The 21,221-nt window shown below is 44.5% G+C and overlaps 1 protein-coding gene and 1 long non-coding RNA gene across 6 annotated transcripts in view; one reads left to right on the top strand and one right to left on the bottom strand.

The window, feature by feature from the left end:
* The window catches only part of IL1RAPL1 (interleukin 1 receptor accessory protein like 1), a 2,372,066-nt gene that overhangs the window by 1,920,531 nt on the left and 430,314 nt on the right, over positions 1 to 21,221 (top strand). The window lies entirely within an intron of this gene.
* The window catches only part of LOC146805257 (uncharacterized), a 312,230-nt gene that overhangs the window by 164,209 nt on the left and 126,800 nt on the right, over positions 1 to 21,221 (bottom strand). For 3 of the 5 annotated variants that reach the window (XR_014967817.1, XR_014967819.1, XR_014967818.1), the window contains exon 3: positions 9,823 to 9,979. This is a non-coding gene — a long non-coding RNA (uncharacterized LOC146805257). The remainder of the gene's footprint in view (positions 1 to 9,822; positions 9,980 to 21,221) is intronic. The other 2 variants (XR_014967815.1, XR_014967816.1) reach the window with 1 other exon arrangement.

Raw genomic sequence — 21,221 nt, 5'->3', positions numbered from 1 at the left:
CCCTTTCATACCCCACAAATTTAGACATTCATCATGAGTCATACCATCAAGATTGGGGGTCAAAATACTTTTCCAACTCGTAAAAGAAGTTTTACACTTAGCATAACACGTTTTTGTGTCCATAAAGCGTGTTTTTGTATGTAAGGCGCAATATTCCGGTATTTGAGTGTAACCTGGTCCAAAACGAACCAGGACTTCATCTCGAAATGTTAGCCTCTTCCAGGAGATGGCGCCAGTATCGACTATAGCAATATTTTCCCCGAGGTCAGTGTAAACACAGGCCTGGAACAGACAAGTCAAACAAAAATCATATAAAAATATTTCTGGTCCGCTACTGAAGGTGTCGGATCGCCGGAGTGTCCAAGCCACTGTTCTGGTTGGGACACTGCTTCAGTGACGGAAATTGATTTTTCCAGTGGCATACAATTTATCGACGCAATGATTATTCTCTGTACTACCTTTCGGGGATTGAAACGATAGAGGTACTCTGGCTGAGCACATGATTAGTGCAAACAGCATGCATTTACCACGCAAGGTACGTTTATTAAAGGTAACTTAAATCTTTGCATACTTAAATATATAAAAAAAATGTTCAAATATATAATATATTAGTAATTTTAAATGAATGTTATTTCTTTCTTTCTTTTTTAGGGGTGAGAATGCCCTATCTCCCTGTTTAGGTTTCGTCTACGCTGCGCGCATGCGCTGCTTAGGAAGGGACCTCTTCAAATCGATCGTTTTTTTGGGCCAAAAATGTGAACGCTTTGCATTGCAGCGCGTGCACGTTTGGTGATTAGCTTGCGGTAGCGAGCGGTGGCGCCATGTGTTGGCAATTACCACGCTTGCTCCCGCAAGTTAAACGCTGTGTGTCCCTGCTCTCGGCGCATGCATGAGTGCTCTTTAACTTTCGCGGCCCTGTTGTTTAAAACTGTTTTTTAGGTCTTGCCTGAGACAGCGCATGCGCTGTCCCAGGCGAGACATTTTGTATACGGGATTTTCAAAGCGCTACCAGCGCTGGCCTAACGCTTGCGTTCACGCGAGCGTGCATGCGCGCAGCTGCCAATCACGGCTGCGCGCGCACCACTCGCGTGCTTACCACACAGTGTGCCCGTCCTCGTGATCGCGATCAACTTTGATCGCGATTACTTTCACGGCCGCGCTTAAGGCTGCGCGGCCAATACTTGTTTCACTTTGATCTGGGCCCAAAACAAAGAGCTGATTTAAAGGGCCATCAGCCCTAATCTCGTTGGAGTATCATCCTGGCTGGGTGCTTTCTGAACACTAACTCCTAGATGACAATGCTATGCAGGAAAAGAAAGACACACAGCTTGTTAGCACTTCACATGTACTTTTGAGAAACTATGATTTGGAGGCAGGTTTTAGGCTGTGTTCAAGAGATATTCATGCACTGTAAAAATGTCAGATTGCTCTGTCTCTATGAGTAATTAAACAAATAATTTAAATAGCACTAATTTATTTTAATTTAATTATTTTTATAGTGCTGCTCATCCCAATGTAGGGTGTCAGAACGCTTTAAATGGCACACATTATAAAGAGACAACAAATCATACAAGTATGTAAATAAATGTACAGAAAATGTTACAATTGACAATGAGAGTTACAAGGTGTAGAAGTCACATCATTCATAAGGCAATATATGTTATGATAGCGTGGACAGGAAAAACAGGAAGTCAGGATTTAAAACGCAACGGAGTGGTTGGGGTTCTCTATGCTAATAAGACTTTATTGCTACCCAAATGAACCCTTTAAGCAACCTTAGAGTAATGAAACATTGAGAAAAAAACATTAGGGTTCTAAATCCCTGCATTGCAGGTTACATGTAGCTCCTTGATGCGGCTTCATAGACCACTGTGCTGTATTAAAAGGATTGGAATTTATGAACTTCAAGTACAAAAGGATCTCGGTGTCAAAAGTAGTTACCCACTTACCTAGATATATGAAATACAAGAAAGTAATCTGTAGGCTTCACAAACTGATTTGCAGTAAGCACATTAAACCTCTGTGCTACTATGTCTCAGAACAGTGACGAGACAAAGCACACATCTCTTCTGCAAGTGCATTGACCACCAGAGCTATTTTACCGTTATTAGTCCTGGAAACTCGCTGGGAACCCAAGTTCTCTGCAGCAGGTGCCTCAACCCATAAAGTGCTTTTTTAAACATAGCCTCTGTGATTCACTGAGAACAGATTTGCAGTCACATTTGTCCTTCTTGTGAACTATTTCTTTGCTGTAGAGTTCAACAAAAAATGTTTAAGTTGACTGCCAGACTCTGTTCTCGTGACCCCACCCCCTTTCCACCGCCACACCTTGAACCCCAATTTAGGGCTTCCCGGACCCGGAGTAAATGTTTTCCATTTCCGGCACTGCCCAACAGCACCCATTTCCACATTATGAAAAAACTTTCACCAGACAGTAAGACACCTTTCTCTCTCATTTAATCAAACTAGTCAACCTAGAAAGAAGGTCTATGCAGAATATTTCTTTGCAAGTTTAACTCTTGGACAGTTTTTTTAAAAACCTTATGGCCTTGCACAAGAAAATAAGTGTTTACTTGGGGCATGTTTTATTCCGTACTACTTTGTTAGTGTTAGATAGGCATACCTGCAGCAATTACATTATTGCAAAGGTAACGGCTTCCACACAAGTAAGTGGCGCTATGAAAAACTTTGCAAGCACAACTTCAGAACCGTTGCCAAAAAAATACAAAAAATAAACTTTGTAACTTTGCACACCCATAATTTTTTGTCCAGTGTGTGCGACTTCAGATTGCCAGATTTTTGTAACTAACCACTGAAGAGGACCGTCGTTTCCTTTCTGTGGTGTTTACTACTTTTAGCCACAGTTTGAAAAGTAGCTGCAGTGGATGGGGTAATACGGTGTGACATTCATAAGATCACACCGCGCGCTGGCGGCAGGACGTGCATGCATTCGGACTGCAGAGCGGGCTTCCTCCAATGTGACTGCGCTGGTTTTTTATGGGGAGAGGGGGTTGTACGGGGAGTAGAATCCGGAGCCTGGCCTGTAGCTGGTGCCCCCCCGGTCCCCTGAAAGCATACACCCTCTGCAGGTCTTCTTGCCAGAGGGTCCCCGCGCTCCCTGTGCTGAGGGATTCCGAGTGAATCTAAGCTCGTTCTGCCGGATGGAGATGTGAACTCGAGGCGCAGAGGAGTAGGCCTGCACTACGCTCCGTTTCCTGCAATAAACCACTTTATAAGTTTCCTGTGCAGAGGACAGGCCTGGCTGGGTTTGATCTGCCTGGAGCTGGCTGTAGCCTGGGGGACGAACAGAGCCCCGTGGCGCTCACCTTGTTAATTCCAGCCATGAACCCTCTGCAGCGCAAGGTGTACCTTGCTAACAGTAACTCCACAGTGACCCCAAACAGTGGGACCAGATAAGCTCTCTCAACTGTTGAGGACTGTGAGGGGTGGGGTCAGGGCTTTAAGTGGGATGAGAAAACTGGGGGGGTCTCCCATAGGGGCGTGGCCGATGTAATTAAGGGCATGGCTTAAAACACTTAAGCTAAAAATCTGTAATTAGCATAGTGTGCTGCCCCACTGGTATTTTGCCGCTTCTGTCCATTCATCCAAATATATAACACAAGTAACATTACACCTACAACAAACCAGGGCTATTGGCTTTGTTAATGGTTGTAAGTTGCATAAGATAAATAAGCAACAACTATGACTTTGTTGTATATGATATTGAAAATGGTTCCGTTCTTGTTGGCGAGGTTGTGGCTAAGGCTAGAGCAGCCGACCTTCAAGCTGAGAAAGCAGGTTCGAGGCTCACGTCGGCTCAACATCCTGTGATTCAAAACATGAATATGTCCTTGTGTAATGTAACTGGTGCTCATGTTTGCTCCACGTTTACCCTACATAAAACTGAACAAGCAATGGCATAGCCAATAGGTCTCGCCTTTGGGACCTTATAAGTGTTTAGCCATGCAACACTTGATGTTGTTGCACCATGGATATTGTGCTGGATAACTAAACACTTATAAGGTCCCAAAGGCGAGACCTATTGGCTATGCCAATGCTTGTTTCAGCTCATCACCACGCTGATTTCCCAGCTGGGAGATGGATGCGCGTAGTAAACAGTGCTGCCGGGGGCCTGCAGAAGACTCGCTATCAACAGGTTACATGTGGTTAATTAGTCAATGAGAAGGGGATGTCTTTTTGCTTTTGCCTCGTCGCTCACGGTACTTCAGAGAATTGACCACCGAGCGGGGGGAAACAAATCAAAATGTTTCCGTTCCCGAGAGCTGCTTTGGTATACCTCCACAATGCCTTTGAATTGGGAGCCGGCTGTGCATCCTGGCAGTGTAGGTCTTGAATAAACGAAGCACACCCCCTCATGGGACTTACCTACTTTTACCAGTGCAATGCCTAAGTGGAATCGCTATCGTTTCGGCATGGGCCTGTAAATGACCAACGTATTCTCCAGTAGAGCCGCACTGACTGCCTTAGAAGATGTACTGGTCAGGGAACATATTGTATATGATCTCAGGGTTGGGATGGTCTGTAAATAACTAAATCACACGCCATCCTGAGGGCTGCAACGGTAGAGCGCTTTGAAGCCTGTTTTCAGGGGCGAGGGCCCAGGCCACATTACATCAGGGTAGGTCTTGCATAACTCAAACATTCACCACTCTGGGTGTGCTCTGCTTTTATCCATACAGTGCCTGATACTGGCGTGGTCCTTTCAGGGTGCATCTGAAAATAAATAAAGCTTGCCCTGGTGTGAGAGCTACATGGCTACAGACCGCATATTCTATAGCAGTAGGTTTGCGGGTGCTAAGAGTCATCTCTGAGGGGTTCACTTCTGTCTTGTGACCAGGTTTGTCTGTTTATAAACAGCTAAAGCAAGCATTGGGTCGCACCATCTCTCGCTTTCAAAACTTAGTATGATTGTGATTCCATGGGGGAGACGCATCAAATCATGGCTTACCCAAAAAAATCAAATAATTAAAGTTTTTTTCCAGTCTTTTGTGGGGGGAGGAGAGGTTGTGGTCCATGGCAGAGGATTCGCAAGACGTTTGTTGCTTTCCGTGGGTGAGAAAGAAACCTTCCTAAAGCTCTCCTTTCATTTGTGTGTTTAAGCGTGGAAGATGGTAAAGTGCTACATATATTCACCCGTCTAAGCTGCCCATCTTTAGGAGTTAATGTACTGATTTACAGACTTTAATTGCCAATTTGTTTTAACCTACTTAAAAATACTTTATGCCTAGTCACTAAACGTGAGAGGCGTAAAGTGGGTAGAGGGATGGTGACGAGGGTCAGTGCACACAAAGGCAGTGCACACAAGGACCAGCCTCTCATTCTTAGAAAGATTAAAAAACAAGCATTGGCATAGCCATTAGGTCTCGCCTTTGAGACCTTATAAGTGTTTAGACATGCAACAGTTGATGTTGTTGCACCAAGGATATTGTACTGCATAACTAAATACTTATAAGGTTCCAAAGGCGAGACCTATTGGCAATGCCAATGCTTGTTTTACATTATTATGCATTTAGTTTTGTTCATTATTGGGGAGAAACCTCCCAAACCCTCACGTTTTAAAATTATTTTACCCCCCTTTAAAGGTCCTATTATAAATGACAATGCCTTTTATATGTGTGTTGGTTTTCAAAACATAAATAAAAGGCATTGTCATTTTCAATGCCAATAGCTTATACTCTCGCAAATGCGAGACATACTGCATTGTAAATGCTTGTTCTTGTAGTCTCTATCTAGACGGCCTTGTCTTCCAAGTACCTATTAACTTTTCTCAAGTTAAAACAGTTTTTACACTCTCTTCTTATCTGCATTTTAATCTTTTTAAAAAGACAACGTTCTTCATCAACTGGAGAGGATTTGTGACTTCCAATTAAAAAACGTTGTTGTTTTATTCTATTAACAAAACTGTTCAAGCACATTTCAAATTGTAAGTTTGCTTTTGCTACTATGCAGTGTATTGGAACAAAGAGTCACAATTCAAGAGGGGTGGTGTGTACAGACCAGTCAATGCAAGAGCAAGATATTTGAATTATCATTACTAGCGGGCCTTGCCAGTCAGCCATCTTCCATTCAGCTGTTAGAAATCACGCAACCGAGCTCCCTCAATTTCTCCAGTAGTATAATTCCTGATTTTTATGCCCTGCTGTTACATTGGAGCAAGGCCAACGGGATAGTCCATGCTTCCTCCATTTCCTCATTTCTATAAATTCCCAATGCTTGATTTGAAAGTTTAGCGTTAAATTCACCTACAACTAAGACTGGTAACCTCCTCCATGTCAATTGTCCTTGTAGTAAATTGAAAGATTGTGCCGGTTCCGAGTAGCGATGATTCGGAAGCTGATGCACTGGGTTTTTCCATGCAGTCAAGGGAATGTGTTGATTTGTGTCTCTGCAGTAGTGGCAATGCTGTGGTGCCGATGCGGTGGATCTGATGGCAATGCACTGGTTCTAAGTGCAATGCACGAGTCCTGCTCCTGCAACAGTGCCATGCCTCAATTCTGCTCTTGCAGCAGAAGATGCATCGGTGCTGTATAGCAGAACACTTCAGTGGCACTTCCAATGGTGCTAGGTGCAAAAGCAGGGTGAGTTGAAATCTGTTATGTACCTGAGACTTTGTAGAATGAGAATAGCCAGCTAGCCATTGGCGTCTCTCTGTGGACAGGAGAGGCAGGTCCAGTCCTTCTCACTCAACAGAAGAGGGCAGCAGGCAGCAGTCAGCACAGCAGAAAGTAGTTCTTCCAGAGTGGCAGTCCAGCAGAGTGGCTGTCCTCCTTTTTATCAGGGTAGTCTCAGGTCCAGAGTGTACTGACTTGATGGGGTCAGAGACCCAGTACTTATACGCAGTTGTGCATTTGAAGTAGAGGTGACTTCAAAGAAGGGTCTTTGAAGTGCAGAGAGGCCTTCCCTTCCTGCTCTGGCTCCACACTCACTACAGGGGGCATGCAGACTTTTGTGTGTGGACAAGACACACCCTTCTCAATTGTAAGTGTGAGGCGTGCCCAGCTTCTCCCTCTTATCCTCCTAAGAAGAGCCATCAAGTCACACCTAAGTTCCCTTGTTGAGCAGCTGTCTGGAGGGAATACACAAAGTCCAGCTGTCACTTAACCCAGAGTGATCAGAGACAGGCTGCAGGTACAACAAGTCTTGGTAAATGTATCCAGTTTTGCCTATGTGATTAATAATAAGTTGTTATTTGTTGTAAGTTGTAGTGGGTGTTAGGACTTATTTTTTAAGAAAGGCAATGTAATTGTGTGGTCACTGGTTTTATTATACAGTGAGGATATCAGATAAATGGGGTAGTACTATGATAAAAATACATGCACTTGATATGTAGGCTTGAAATTGGTGCAGCTATGGGGAGAATACGTAAATGGTGGAGAAAACACCAAGCAAGGTCAGTGTATACACTGTTTTCGTAAGTCCTAATAAACGAAAATAATAAAGGTATATGAAAATATATTTTTTAGTTAATGTCTATTGCTAAAACGAGCACTGTGGTTCTGTGCACAATGGTGACAGGTTCAATGATGTGGCTAAAAAACGAATCTGTAATTTTTTTTCGGTCTTTCACATAGAGGTCTGTACATATAAAATAACACACATTTTAAATATAAAATAAATGCAAGTATCAGTTAGAAATGCAGTATCCTACTTTATGAAACGTGTATTAGTATTGCATAGGTCTGTGTCTGTAACCAGAGAATCACACAAGATGATGGACGGAATGCTGCACATTGGCAAAACATTCACCCCCAGTCACAGATCTGGGTTCCACCCCAGTTCAGACATGGACATATGCAAATCAGTCTTGACCCTGTGCCTCATGGGAACAGTCCAGCCTGAACTGCCAAGCCATGTCTTCCCTGAACCGGAATCAAGCATCCTAGGACCGGTTTCAGGGTTATACTCCTCTTCAGCCAGGATAGCTTGACTCCAGTGGCATAGTGGCACGGGACCCATGTCTGGGCATACCCTTCCCACATAGGGCGAACCGCAAAACACACAAGATGATGGACGGAATGTTGCACATTGTCAAAACATTCACCCCCAGTCACAAATCTGGGTTTAATCCATCGTTATTTTGCTCACCACGCCACCCCAGTTCAGACATGGACATATGCAAATCAGTCTTGACCCTGTGCCTCATGGGAACAGTCCAGCCCGAACTGCCAAGCCATGTCTTCCCTGGACCGGAATCAAGCATCCTACGACCGGTTTCGGGGTTTCACCCCTCTTCAGCCAGGATAGCTAGACTCCAGTGGCGTAGTGAGCACGCGACCCACGTCTGGGCATACCCTTCCCACATAGGGCGAACAGCAAAACACACAAGATGATGGACGGAATGTTGCACATTGGCAAAACATTCACCCCCAGTGGGTGTGAGTAGCCTGATGCCTTTCAACGGTGGAGGTTGGAGTTTGAAGTTCTCGTGGACAACTGACATCTTGTCATGGAAGAAGTTTGCCAGGGTTTGACACAGTCCTTGGGAGGAGGTTTCTGGCTGCGAGGTTGGAGAACTCCTTCACAATGGTAAAGAGCTCCTTGCTGTGGTTTGTGCTTGCTTCTATGCAGTCTGCTAGAGCATTCTTTGTTTCTTTCAGGAGGCGGTGGTACCAGCGGAGTGCTGTTTTGAAGATGGTACAGTCTCCTGTTTTATTGCTATTACACCACATCCTTTCTAGTTGCAGGATAGTTGTGTTTGGTGGATTTGAGCTCTTCTGGCCAGTTGTCATGGGTAGCATCACATTTGCAACTGCTCAACCACATGAACCCTGATGTAAACCTGATTAGGTTTTTACTGTAGGCACAGTGTTTCTTTGTCGAAACTATGAAGTAGTTAATATGCATGTGAATTATTGGTTGCATTAGCTTGTGCTTACTGTGCACAATTCTGTTATACAGAATTGTGGGAGAAATGCCGAAGCAGCCAAGGCTTGTTTAAATGTGCACTGGTTAAACAGCATTTGAACCTCGTGCCAACTGACAATATGAGAAACGTGCAGCATTTCAACTGTCACATTTCAACTGTCTCTGTGAGTAATGTGCTGCACTTCATTATCATAATTGCTTCAACGTGCCTCCACAGAAAGAATCTAGAAATCCTTAAATACATGTGCAACTTAATTTGTTTTGGTAATTGCTTATTTTCCTAAAGCATTGCTCAACTGACATTAAGACACGTGTTTTGTGCCTATATAAACAACAAAGTGGAAGGACCCGATATTGGAATCCAAATACAAGGATGACTCAATGTCATACACAGGAATAAAGAGACAAACCAATAGGTTTTGAAGAAGAACCCTCATCCACTAACCTAGTTGGTAGCATGCTTTATCATTGGGTTCCCAGCTGGGCTGCCTAATGCCTGAATTAGAGTGGAGCGTGTTTGTTTTTGTGTGAAAGAAGTGATTTTAGTGTGGTTTAGAAGAACCTCTAGGATCTTCAATTGGAACTTTATTCCTGATGTCCTGGGGCACGGTTAAAAACAAAGAGGGGATATGGTGAAGATAAAATTGGTCTTCATTAACACTATAAAATGGTTGACATGTTTCAGCCTCAACAGAGGTACTGAGGGTTTCTTCAGGATCAAGACTGGTGAAGTGCATAAAAAAAATGGGTGACCACGTGAATTTTTCAGCACACGTGCTAAGGTGTGCTGTGAGTGCAAAGGTGAAGCCGTACGTACGGTTCCCACCATCAGGTGTGAATTAGAAGCTACATCATTTAGACAGCTAGAAATGATCCCGGAGGTAGCGGAGTCCTGTAGTCATACATGCATCAAGGAGACTCGTCCGCCGTCCATACCTAGTGTGGTTCTGCTCGGGATCTCGGCAGCTTCGTTTATTCCTTCCAATCACTTGCCTGGCTCCCGCTGATCCTCAGCTCCAGTTCTCTGTCCAGCATTGTGTTTCTCCTCTTCCTCCGGTGCGTCCCTTCCTGCTTCTGCAAGAGACCATTGTTCCTGTAAGAGAGGCACAACACAAAAGGTGACTCAATGTTATCTCATGCTCTGTGCGCAGACTACAGACTACTTTCCTCTAATTTTTAAGGTAACAGATTTAACCTTTAATTATATTATAAGTATTCTGGCAGTGTTTGGCCTTGCAAGCATTTGGACACAGAATCCAATCAGTGCTTGAACTGAAAGGCACTCCAGCAATCAATCAATCAATCAATCAATCAATCAATCAATCAATCAAGGCATTTATAGAGCGCGCTACTCACCCGTAAGGGTCTCAAAGCACTGAGGGAGAGGGGGTAGCTGCTACTGCTCAAACAGCCAGGTCTTGAGTAGCCTCCTGAAGGTCAGGAGGTTTTCGGTCTGCCGTAGGAGGATGGGGTGGTCGTTCCAGTACTTGGCGGCGAGGTAGGAGAATGATCTGCCGCCGGTGGTTGTTCTTCGAATGCGGGGGATGGTGGTGAGGGCGAGGTTGGCGGAGTGGAGCTGGTGGTTCGGGGTGTAGAAGGTGAGTTGTTTGTTGAGGTATGTTGGTCTGGTGTTGTGCAGTGCCTTGTGTGCGTGGAGTTTGAAGGTGATCCTCTTGTTGACGGGAAGCCAGTGCAGGTCTCTCAGGTGGGGTGTGATGTGGCTGTGGCGAGGGATGTCGAGGATCAGGCGTGCAGAAGCGTTCTGTATGCGTTGCAGTCTTTTCAGCAGTTTGGCCTGGGCTCCTTCGTAGAGGGCGTTTCCGTAGTCCAGCCTGCTGCTGACGAGGGCCTGGGTGACAGTTCTTCTTGTGTTGGTGGGGATCCACCTGAAGATCTTTTGGAGCATGCGGAGGGTGTTGAAGCAGAAGGATGAGACGGAGTTGACTTGCTTGGTCATGGAGAGAGTTGAGTCGAGGATAACTCCCAGGTTGCGTGCGTGGTCAGTGGGTGTTGGGGCTGCACCCACGGCAGTTGGCCACCAGGAGTCGTCCCATGCTGAGGGGGTGGATCCGAGGATGAGGACATCCATCTTGTCCGAGTTCAGTTTCAGGCGGCTGTTCTTCATCCACTCTGCGACGGCTTCCGTTCTCTCGTGGAGGGTGGTTTTGCCAGTGCAAGGGTCTTTGGTGAGGGAGAGGATCAGCTGTATGTCGTCAGCATAGGAGATGATGTTGAGGTCATGCAGTCTGGCGACGCGGGTGAGAGGGGCCATGTAAATGTTGAACAGGGTCGGTCTGAGGGATGATCCTTGGGGTGCGCTGCAGATGATCTTGGAGGCTTTGGATCGGAAGGGGGGTAGTCAGACTCTCTGCGTTCTGTCGGAGAGGAAGGAGGAGGTCCATTCCAGTGCTTTGCCGCGGATTCCTGCGTCGTGGAGGCGGGTGCGTAGGGTGTGGTGGCAGACCATGTCGAAAGCAGCTGAGTGGTCCAGGAGGATGAGGGCTGCGGTCTCGCCGTTGTCCAGCAGGGCCCTGATGTCGTCGGTGGCGGCGATGAGAACCGTTTCGGTGCTGAAGCCGGACTGGGACTGGTCCAGGACGTTGTTCTCCTCGAGGTAGTGGGTCAGCTGTTTGTTGACGGTCTTCTCTATGACTTTTGCCGGGAACGGGAGCAGAGAGATGGGCCGGAAGTTCTTGAGGTCCCTTGGGTCTGCCTTGGGTTTCTTGAGCAGGGCGTTGATTTTGGCATGCTTCCAGCTCTCCGGGAAGGTCCCGGTTTCGAAGGAGATGTTGTTGGCCTTGTGGAGGTGGTGTGATCTTGTAGCCATCCGGGATGGCTATGGCGATGTCGGGTGCTGAGAGGTCTCTGTCAGGAAGGTGACGTCCGGGCAGGACGTGTCGAGCTGGTCCCAGAGTTCAACGTGTTTGCGTGCGGAGCGGGTGTTCAGGAGAATGCATCTGAGGTGGTTGCGTCCTGGCCTGGTGGGTGGGTTGGCAGCTCTGGTGCTGGTGAAGCTGCCGTTCCAGCAGGAGAAGGGTCCTTGGGTGCACTTTGTGGTGGCCTGGAAGCAGGTGTGTGCTCGTCCGGTGCTGAGTGCGTGGAGGGTGCTGGCGTCGTAGCCGATTCGGGCGTTGTGGCTTTCGTGGGGGCCAGGGGTTCTGGCGCTGGGCGCGGTCCAGGCGCGGACGAGTGTAGATGGGCTTGTCTTAGGCGCGCCTTCGACACGCCAGGGGTGGACCCGCTGTGCCCGGCCGCTCAGAGGCCGCCATAAGAAGGGGAGGTGGGAGGGAGGAGCAGCTGGGAGGGGGGATTGGATGAATGGGCGAGCGGGGGGGCGGGGCCGCAGGGGACGCAGCAGTGGGAAAACTGAAGGGGGGAGATGGCAAAGGGAACAGAAGGCAAAAGGCACAAAAAGGAGAAGAGAACAAAAGACAATCACAGAAAAACAAATAAGCAATACAGAGCAGAAGCAAAAAACGATCACAGAACAACAACTAAGCAATACAGGGCAGAAGCAAAAGACAATCACAGAACAACAAATAAGCAATACAGGGCAGAAGCAGATAACAGTCAACAAAACAGTGCAGATACTGGACGCAAATACCGCAAGGATTAGGACGTAATACAGCAATGATTAGCAATACAGAAAAGATGTATTTTCTCTAGTAATTGCACCTTCAAACTGAAAGACATTTAAAGAGTGATTTTAACCTTTGGTCTCCAGAAGTGAAATGTAAAACCAAAGACTGAAAGACATTAATAATCCACGAACCATCATCAAAATACAGGATTTAATATGCATTCTTTGGCAATAAATCAAGAGTTAAGCTGAAGGACAAGCAAAAACTGTATAAGAGTAATATAGAGTAATATAGAATAAGACAATCTTCTAGAAAAGCTGTTACATACACAAAGCCTGATTCCTGTTTATGTATTTGAGAGTTTGACTGTAATTTAATACTGAGCATTGTTATGAAACCATCTATTGAGTTTTCCATTACAGAACTAAAGCCACCATCTCTTTACCTGACCCAGTCCTCGCAATCTTGCCCTGTCTATCCTGAGCTAAGCAGTTCCCATCCTAGAGAAGGAGAGCTACCAGCAGCACCGGTATTTCTCGTTTCACTCTCTCTTTCCTACCCTCTTCCCCTTGGGAACTTACATGGACGTAGTGTGTTTGTTCACTGCTACCGCATTAGGTTCCATAGAGATTTGGGGACTAACGTCGTCCCAAGGGAACCACCTGGAGTTCAGGTGAGTGGCCTGCAACAGAAAGCCAAGCCACAAAATGAGTGTTCCTTTTGGGCGACATAGTCATGGACGTACCACAAGCCTTACCTGAATCCTACTCTGACACAGAACAATTAGCCAATATGGTTCGTATTCTTCAGGAAGAGATGCAAAAGCTCAAAACAGAAAATTAGGAACTCAAGGGAGCTTTAGCATGCCACAAGCCATTCATAGAGTGGAGGGATACTACACAACCATGACCTATTCTTAGTTCCCTTAAGTTTGGATCACCATACACGTTATCCCACACTGCACCTAGCACCTCCACTCGAGATCAGAATCTAATCTACGTGTCACAATAACAACCCCTGAATCTGTACCATTAGGCAATCATGAATGGTGTACTGGTGATAGTTTGCATTACGCTGCCTTTATGAGTTAGTGTCAATTACAGTTTTTATGTAAGCCTCAAATATTTCAATCATATACTGCAAAAGTTGCCTTTGTGATTTCCCATCTGGGGGGAGTTGCAGCCATTTGGTCTATCCCTCTCATAGAGAGTAATTACCCCATTCCGTATAACTTTTCTGCCTTCAAGGCAGCACTGACACTTTTATTTGCCAAACATGTCTTCATTCAATCTAGTGACAATGAGTTACTGAACCTACGACAAGGGCCAAAGGACCTTCTCACATACATCACCACTTTTAATAAGTTGATAATTGAAACATGGTCGCCCCAAGAGAAGCGCACATCACTCTTCAATAGAGGCCTGAGAGATTGCTTAAAAGATAGCTTGTCTCATATTGTTGACTTAACTGAAGATTGTGCCGAATTAATTGATCTAGTGGTCAAATTGGATCATATATTGGGCAAAAGAAAATCAAAATGTCCCCAGGGTGAAACAAGGGTAGTAGTGATAAAAGCAGACTGAAAAGAAGTTGAGGACAAACTGCAAGAATCAGAACCCATGCTGATTGGTCGAATTAGATGTCCCCTATCTAGTGAAGAAAAAGACCAACCGCCCTAAGGCCAATTTATGCCTTTACTGTGGTAAACCTGGACATTTCGCAAAAGACTGCAACTTAAAAACAAAAAATAAAAAGGCAGTAGCTAGTGTAAGCCTTACCGAGCAACAGCAGGAAAACTAACACTCTTGCAAAATGCAGAGATGGCCTTCCAGAGAGAATACACTTTCCAGATCTCCCAATACCTTACTGACATTTTAAATCGTGTGCCCAGGCACCTGACAATCCGAGTGACACTAATGCTGTCCCCACAGAATTGACAGGTCTTGTCAGTACTTGTTGATTCAGGGGCTACCGGAAACTTTTTTGACCTGACATTGGCAGCTAAACTGCAAGTCCCACGTATTACCAAACCAGAACCTGAGCCTGTCTGTGCCGTAGATGGCTCAGCCTTATCTTCTGGCCTTAATCGGTTTCACACCAATCCTTTGACCTTAGTTTGTGACCATACTCATACACAAGAAACAATTTTTAATTTAATTGATACCCCTACTTTTGGTGTCTTCCTTGGCATACCATGGCTGGAATACCATACTCCAAAAATTGATTGGGCTTCTTGGACTGTCACCCTAGATTCACCTCTATGTATGACAACATGTTATCAAGAAGGTCAATGCCCTGTGACACCACTTCATTGTGCCACAACACATGTTGTACCTTCTTATCACCTCCCGAAGAAATACCAGGAATTTCATGATGTCTTTGATCCTGTTAAGGCAACCCAGTTACCCCCTCATAGGCAATATGACTGTTGCATGGATCTGGTTCCTGAAGAATCAGAACCTTTTGGACCTGGCGGCGCAGGGTACGCCTTAATCTCCTGGGTTCTCCTGCTTAGCTACACAGAGACACGGGGACACTCTGTCCGCGTAAAAGATCAGATTTATTAGCTGCAGCTAGTACAGTTGTCCCAGAAGTACACGAGGTAGGTTCTCAGGAGACTGCCACTTCACTCCGTGGCGCACACTCTTTTATAGCACATATGATTTTGGAGACATTAACCACGAAAAGTCATAATGCAGAAAGCATTTTGTTTGAAAAAGAACAAAGGTGGGTCTACCGCTTACGTACTCATACACATGGATTGAACGATAACATCCCGTGGTTAAGCATCAAGAAATAAGAACTTTAGCATAAATGAAGAATCCAGAACCATATCATGGATAAAAATTACAAAAATTGGCTTTCTGTAATCACGCCATGAATAAGGAATCCCTAGCCTTGCCACACTTGAACACATTATCAAAAAGTACCATGAATCACGGCACGAACAAGGGATTTCTCCACTCACTAACTTTATTGTAATCATGGGACTGGCAGGGGTAACTGACACCCCGGACGCAAAGTACCAACGTCCCCCACATTAGAGATATGTACCTTTTTTCACCTTCTTTCAAGAAGCGTGAACCTCGTTTATAAGCAAAGTGTTTTGTGTGAAGGTTACAAGAAAAGTCTGCAAGTTTTTTACCTTTTCTTCGTGGAATAATTGGTTTTTGCTCTTTTTCACCTTGTATAAGAACGAGAACTTTATTGACAAGATTCTGCGAAAAATTAACATGCCAACCTTAAAAGAACCTACCGAACCTAACCGATATTTCCAATGGATAGTAACACCATGTTACAAACGAAGCCTTTTATTTTATTTTGCACAATCTGCTTATAAATGTATTAATTAAGCGATGCACGTTCATGTACAGCACGGACCAAGGAACAATAATGAAAGTCCTCTTTCGTTATCCATGAATACCCCTGCCTCTTTAAATTCTGACCTGGTTACAGTGCAAACTATACCGGGTAGGGAGAGGCAGCGACAGAACAAGTCACTTACTCCCGTCTAAAAGCTATCGGTCCAAACACACGAGGACGCCGATGAAGAAACGTAATGTATTTAACCTCCTAATACTTTCCGTTTTTCCTGTCTCCCTTCCCTTTTTAAGAGCGGGGAAAAGCCTTTTCTACCCGATGTAATCCTCCACTTGAGAATATAAGGTATTCTTTTCTCTTTTTCGTTTACTTCAAAATGTTGAGAAATTTTCTAATTTTGACCGTAAATATGGTGGTAACTTGCAACGTATGGCACCATTGCTCTTGATAGTAACACTGTCTAACGTTTAGAAAGCACTAGTCAGAATGTTAATAATGCCTTCTACTCCATGTGTCACCTTTTTCGATATTTTAACGAGATTAACTACGTCAGTTACCTGATGGTTTGAATTCTGCTCTCTAATGCATCACGTGAGAGACTTTGCATTTCATGAAACAACTATCGTTAAGTGACATTAGACATCCTAGTCATTTTTGGCAACATCCTGACTTTCTCCATAGACTTCCCCGTGATATTCGCGGCGATATATTTAGTACCTAGACAACTACTAATAATGTGAGTCCCCCTTTAACTAAGCGATTCTCTCATACCATGTACTTAGCAACATCAAGAACGTACTATATCCTACACGTTATTTTTCCTAAATCTTTTCCCTATGGTCAACACAATGATGCAACCAACGAATCTGGCATGTAGGTAGGATACCTGGACGCTATGTAACACTCGCTTTTATGGTATCCTAAACCCAACGTGAACAGTCTTTGTAGTGCCTAAAAACCTAGTGCCCTCCCAGGCACATATAACCTGTTCCAACTTTCATGACAAAATGGATGCTGTGTCTTTGTTCTTTGGTTTTCTTGCATTTGCAGACTAATAGAAAAGAGGGCTTATTTTGCCTTTACTGCATGTGAATAAGAATTTGATTGCCAAATTGGCTAAATTACATTTAAAAGTATTGTCATTTTTTAGTTGCTACGACAGTTGATGCTTCGAGTTTTGAACATCCTTACAGCATACATACTGACTGAATACAGTTTGTTCCTTTTTCTTTCACCCCTTATTCTTTTCCTTTTTTTGAAACAGGTTCAAATCGAACATATAATTGCTGGTGGAAAAATATAATCCATCCTCTTCACAAGGAGACCTACTAACATTAGTGTCTTCCACACATAAACAAGGTCCTGATGAAAGCCCACCTGACCCTTATGGGCACAAGATAGGGCTTAAACATGTCGACCTCTTTTTCGGACACATTTTTATAGTGCACCAGACCCTAAATTGTCTGCTTCCTTGCAACCAACTCGAACCCAGTCTTATTAAAATTACATACGAGTTTCTTAATTTTCACTCACTGCAAATCACTTCACTATACACCCAACACGGTTCTCTGATCACTACTGAAAAAACCAGAGGAAAAACCTCCGGGTGGAGGAAGCATTCATTAACCCAATGATGATGCTGTCACGCTGTTAAGCAAGTAGCGGATAATCGAACATACCGCTAATTTCCACCTGCAAAAAACGTGATTGAGGGTTTCTTAACAGTACCCTGTACTGTTGTTGCTAACCCTGGTTCTTTCAGGACCAGTGATCCACTCTCTACCTGATATTTGAACATTTGAGAAAAAGAAGCTGAGTGGGTCACAACCCCTTCTTTCTCCCCCCTTTTGATTTATATACATATGTAAAATATACATTAACCAAATACACACCAAGAACATATAAGAAAGAGCCAATAAGAAAAGTTGGAAAACAGGACAGAACCAATAGAAAAGGTTTGAAAACAAAAGTATCGGATGTCTCCAAGAAGCCTTTCCTCCAACTGTGTTTGTCATCCTCCCCACAAGCTAATTGATTAACTGATCTGCAACTAACTTGCAGGTGGCGAGATACGTTTGTGTGTGTTGGAGGACAGTTGTGAAACGAGAGAATGCTAGCAGAGGACAGCGAAGGCCAGACGATAAGATAAAGTCAGAGGAGAATAGTGTGAACCAACAGATAGTTGAGACAGGGATTAGAAAAACCAGATAGGGATTAGTGTACTCGGCCAATCCTAACACCAGCTTTGCAAATAGAGGCAGAAGGCTTATTTTGACACAAAGCTGCAGAAAAAGCAGAAAAAGACTTTGATTGTCGTGCTGCCTGAGTGAGGGCCACAGAAAATGGCGGCGGAGCACAAAATGGTGGGTCGATACGATCACGATCGAAAATCGAAGTTCCTCAGACCCTCCTTTTGCCAGAACTCAGGCAAGATACTCAGACTCACATTTTAATCTGAGTCAATGTCGATGGCCAAAAGGTCATCGAGCTGTTGCTGTAGCATCATTCTGATATTCTCTGTTCTTTGTGACTTGGGTTTAGGGATGCACATAGTAGCACAAAGGTCGCAGATGGCGGGGCCACAGTGCATACAAAGGCAACAAGAGAATACTATGGCTAAAATTACTCCAAGGAATGTCAATACCTTCCAACCCCATTTGGACAGTAGTCCCCAAAACCACTCCAATAATGACCAATCTCCTTCATCTTGATGAATCGACTCAGAGATTATATGTAATTTAGAGATAGCTTGGTATACTGTCGGAGCGTCATTAGGTATGAAAATACAGCAACTTGACCTGCAAGAACAAAGTCTAAGGCAACTCGGTTTTGTAAAGTCATAAGACGATCTGCCTGTAGTTCTGCCGTGATATTACTTAAGGCTCCTACAGTGATGTCTATGGTGGTTTCTACGACACAAACCAGTTGCCTTATATTTCTGCTGTTGGCCATTGGACCCCAAAAAGGAAGAAATCCTTTGAGGAAGTCTCCTCCCTCTTGTCCTGCTGTGTCCTTGGAATTAATAATCCCTCTGCCATATCTGTTTCGATGATGATTTGCAGAAGCGGTGTATGTAGGGGGAAGAAGGAAAGCTATATAGCAGGTACCGGAAAAACTAGTTGGCAACCACGTGTAAGCCCTATTATAACAGATGAAATATGTACCCTGAGATGGTACTAGAGGCGGTGAATTCTGAGAGGAGTAGACGTATGTGTGGAAACAGCTACTTCTTTGTACGGTGTCAGCAGACTGACCATTTATCTGTAAACAGAAATTGCCCTGATGTGGTATAGTCCAAATCGGTGGAGTTTTTCCTTGTTTAACTTTATCACGAAGGCTAGTGACGTAATGGGTGACGTTCCAGTTAGTGTACGCTTTTCTTTCGTCAACGGAGATCTCACTATTTTCCATGATTTTAGCCATAGCTACCATTCCCTTTATCAACGAACTATGACTAAAATCCGGACCACCAATACGTGAACTAACGGATCGTCTGAATTTGCTTTGATAGGCATTGGAGAAGATAACAAAATAAGCCCAAGCAGAACCTTCATAGGAGAACGGAAGGACTAAATACGGCATTCCTTTTTCTACGGTATGTGGCATAAGTCCACACACCCAACAGTCAGTTATATTTATCACTAATTGATGTTGATGTAACAACTGGACAAATGAGTTATTATAATATTCAGTTCTCCTAGTGAGTTCATGTTGAGGAAGTGTATGAAATAAATGTGGAGAGACAGTAGAAGAAGACGAAGAGGTACAAGGAAAGACAACTTTTCGCTGCAGAGCAATAACAATCCAATTTATACACGCCAAAAGAATACACAATAATATAATAATACATAAAGCAATACTACAACGACTATACATTTCTTTACAATGATTCTTTTTATCTTTACTTTCTCTTTTGCCTAATGTAGTCTCCATCTTTCTAAGTGGATGCTCACGGCAATCTTCCTCAATCACATAGTCACGATTGTCTGCCGTCCTATGACACTGCAAGTCCTGCAGGCCTATTGCCACTACTCAGGTCGCAACTAAGACTCCTAGCGTGACCTTGCAACCGGGACAGAATACTACATAGGAGAGAGAAATCTTAAATGTTCTTTAGTCTAGGCCTTAGGTTATAGTGTTCTTTATCCGGTGTAGTTTGGTCTTGGAACAATGTTCGCGGACTGGTTGTATTCAAGCGACGATGTGGTGGTATTGCTTCCTGAAGAATGTCGTCGTCCTCTTTCTCAGACAATGTTCCATTCAGACGTGCATCACTAAAAGGTACGAATCGTGGAACTTTTTCACTTTCAGAGTCACCAATACCCCTACGAACCCACTGATCGAACGGAAGAGGCAAAGGCACTTTCTTACAATGCACACCGTGAATCCAATTTTTCTTTCCTTCGACTTTGACTGCTGTTCTCGTGGTGAGCAAAACCATTCGGGGCTCTCTCCACCTGGGTTCCAAATTTTTCGTCCTTTGGAAATTCTTTGTGCAGACCCAGTCACCTAGCCGAATGGAATGACCTGGGTCTGTGGAAACCTCTGGCAAAGCACTCTGAACCTGTTGATGGAGAACACACAATTTAGTTGTAAGGTCATGCAAGTAGTCAATCAACATTGGATATGGTAAGTCTGAGTATTTCTTAGGGCGAGGGACTCCCCATACATTAGCCGGGCGTCCAAAAACCACTTCGTAAGGGCTAAGTCCCAAACGAGAGTGTACTGCAGTTCTGGTGGACAGAAGAGCCAATGGTAAAGCATCGGGCCAATTAAGTCCTGTACTAGCCTGAACTTTCGCTAGTTTTAGCTTTAAAGTTCCGTTGTAGCATTCTACTAAACCCGCTGACTGTGGATGATTTGCTGCATGGAACTTTTGCTTGATACCAAGACCCGCACAAACTTTTTGCATGACTTGGCCCACAAATTCGCTCCCATTGTCACTCCAGACAACGCGCGGCAAACCAAACCTGGGGAAAAATTATTTTAGTAGAGCTTTAGCTGTGGATAAGGCTGTGTTATCTTTTAGAGGGTATGCTTCTATCCATCTTGAAAAGGCGCATACTACCACCAGAACGTATTTCAGGTTGTTGCATCGCTCCATATGAATATAATCGATTTGCAACACCTCAAATGGATATGTCGGAGGAGCAAAGTGACCTGCTGGAGTTGGGGTTCCCTTTCCCGGATTGTACATTAAACAAACAATACAATGTTTCACTACAGTGTCTGCGCATTTTGGGATTCCTTCATTTTGCCACACTGGAGCCAGAAGCTTGCATATACCTTTTGCACTTTGGTGGGCTGGACCATGCGCCATAGTGACTACTGGCAGCACATAGGCGTCTGGTAACAGCCAACGTTGGTGCTCAGACAATTCCACCCAACATCCTATCTCATCCAACATTCCTGTACTTTTTTTCCACTTGCTCA

This window comes from Triturus cristatus, chromosome 8 (assembly GCF_964204655.1).
Source record: "Triturus cristatus chromosome 8, aTriCri1.1, whole genome shotgun sequence".
Lineage (NCBI taxonomy): Eukaryota > Metazoa > Chordata > Amphibia > Caudata > Salamandridae > Triturus > Triturus cristatus.
Note: the sequence above shows the minus strand (reverse complement) of the source record. Positions and strands in the feature narration are given on the sequence as shown.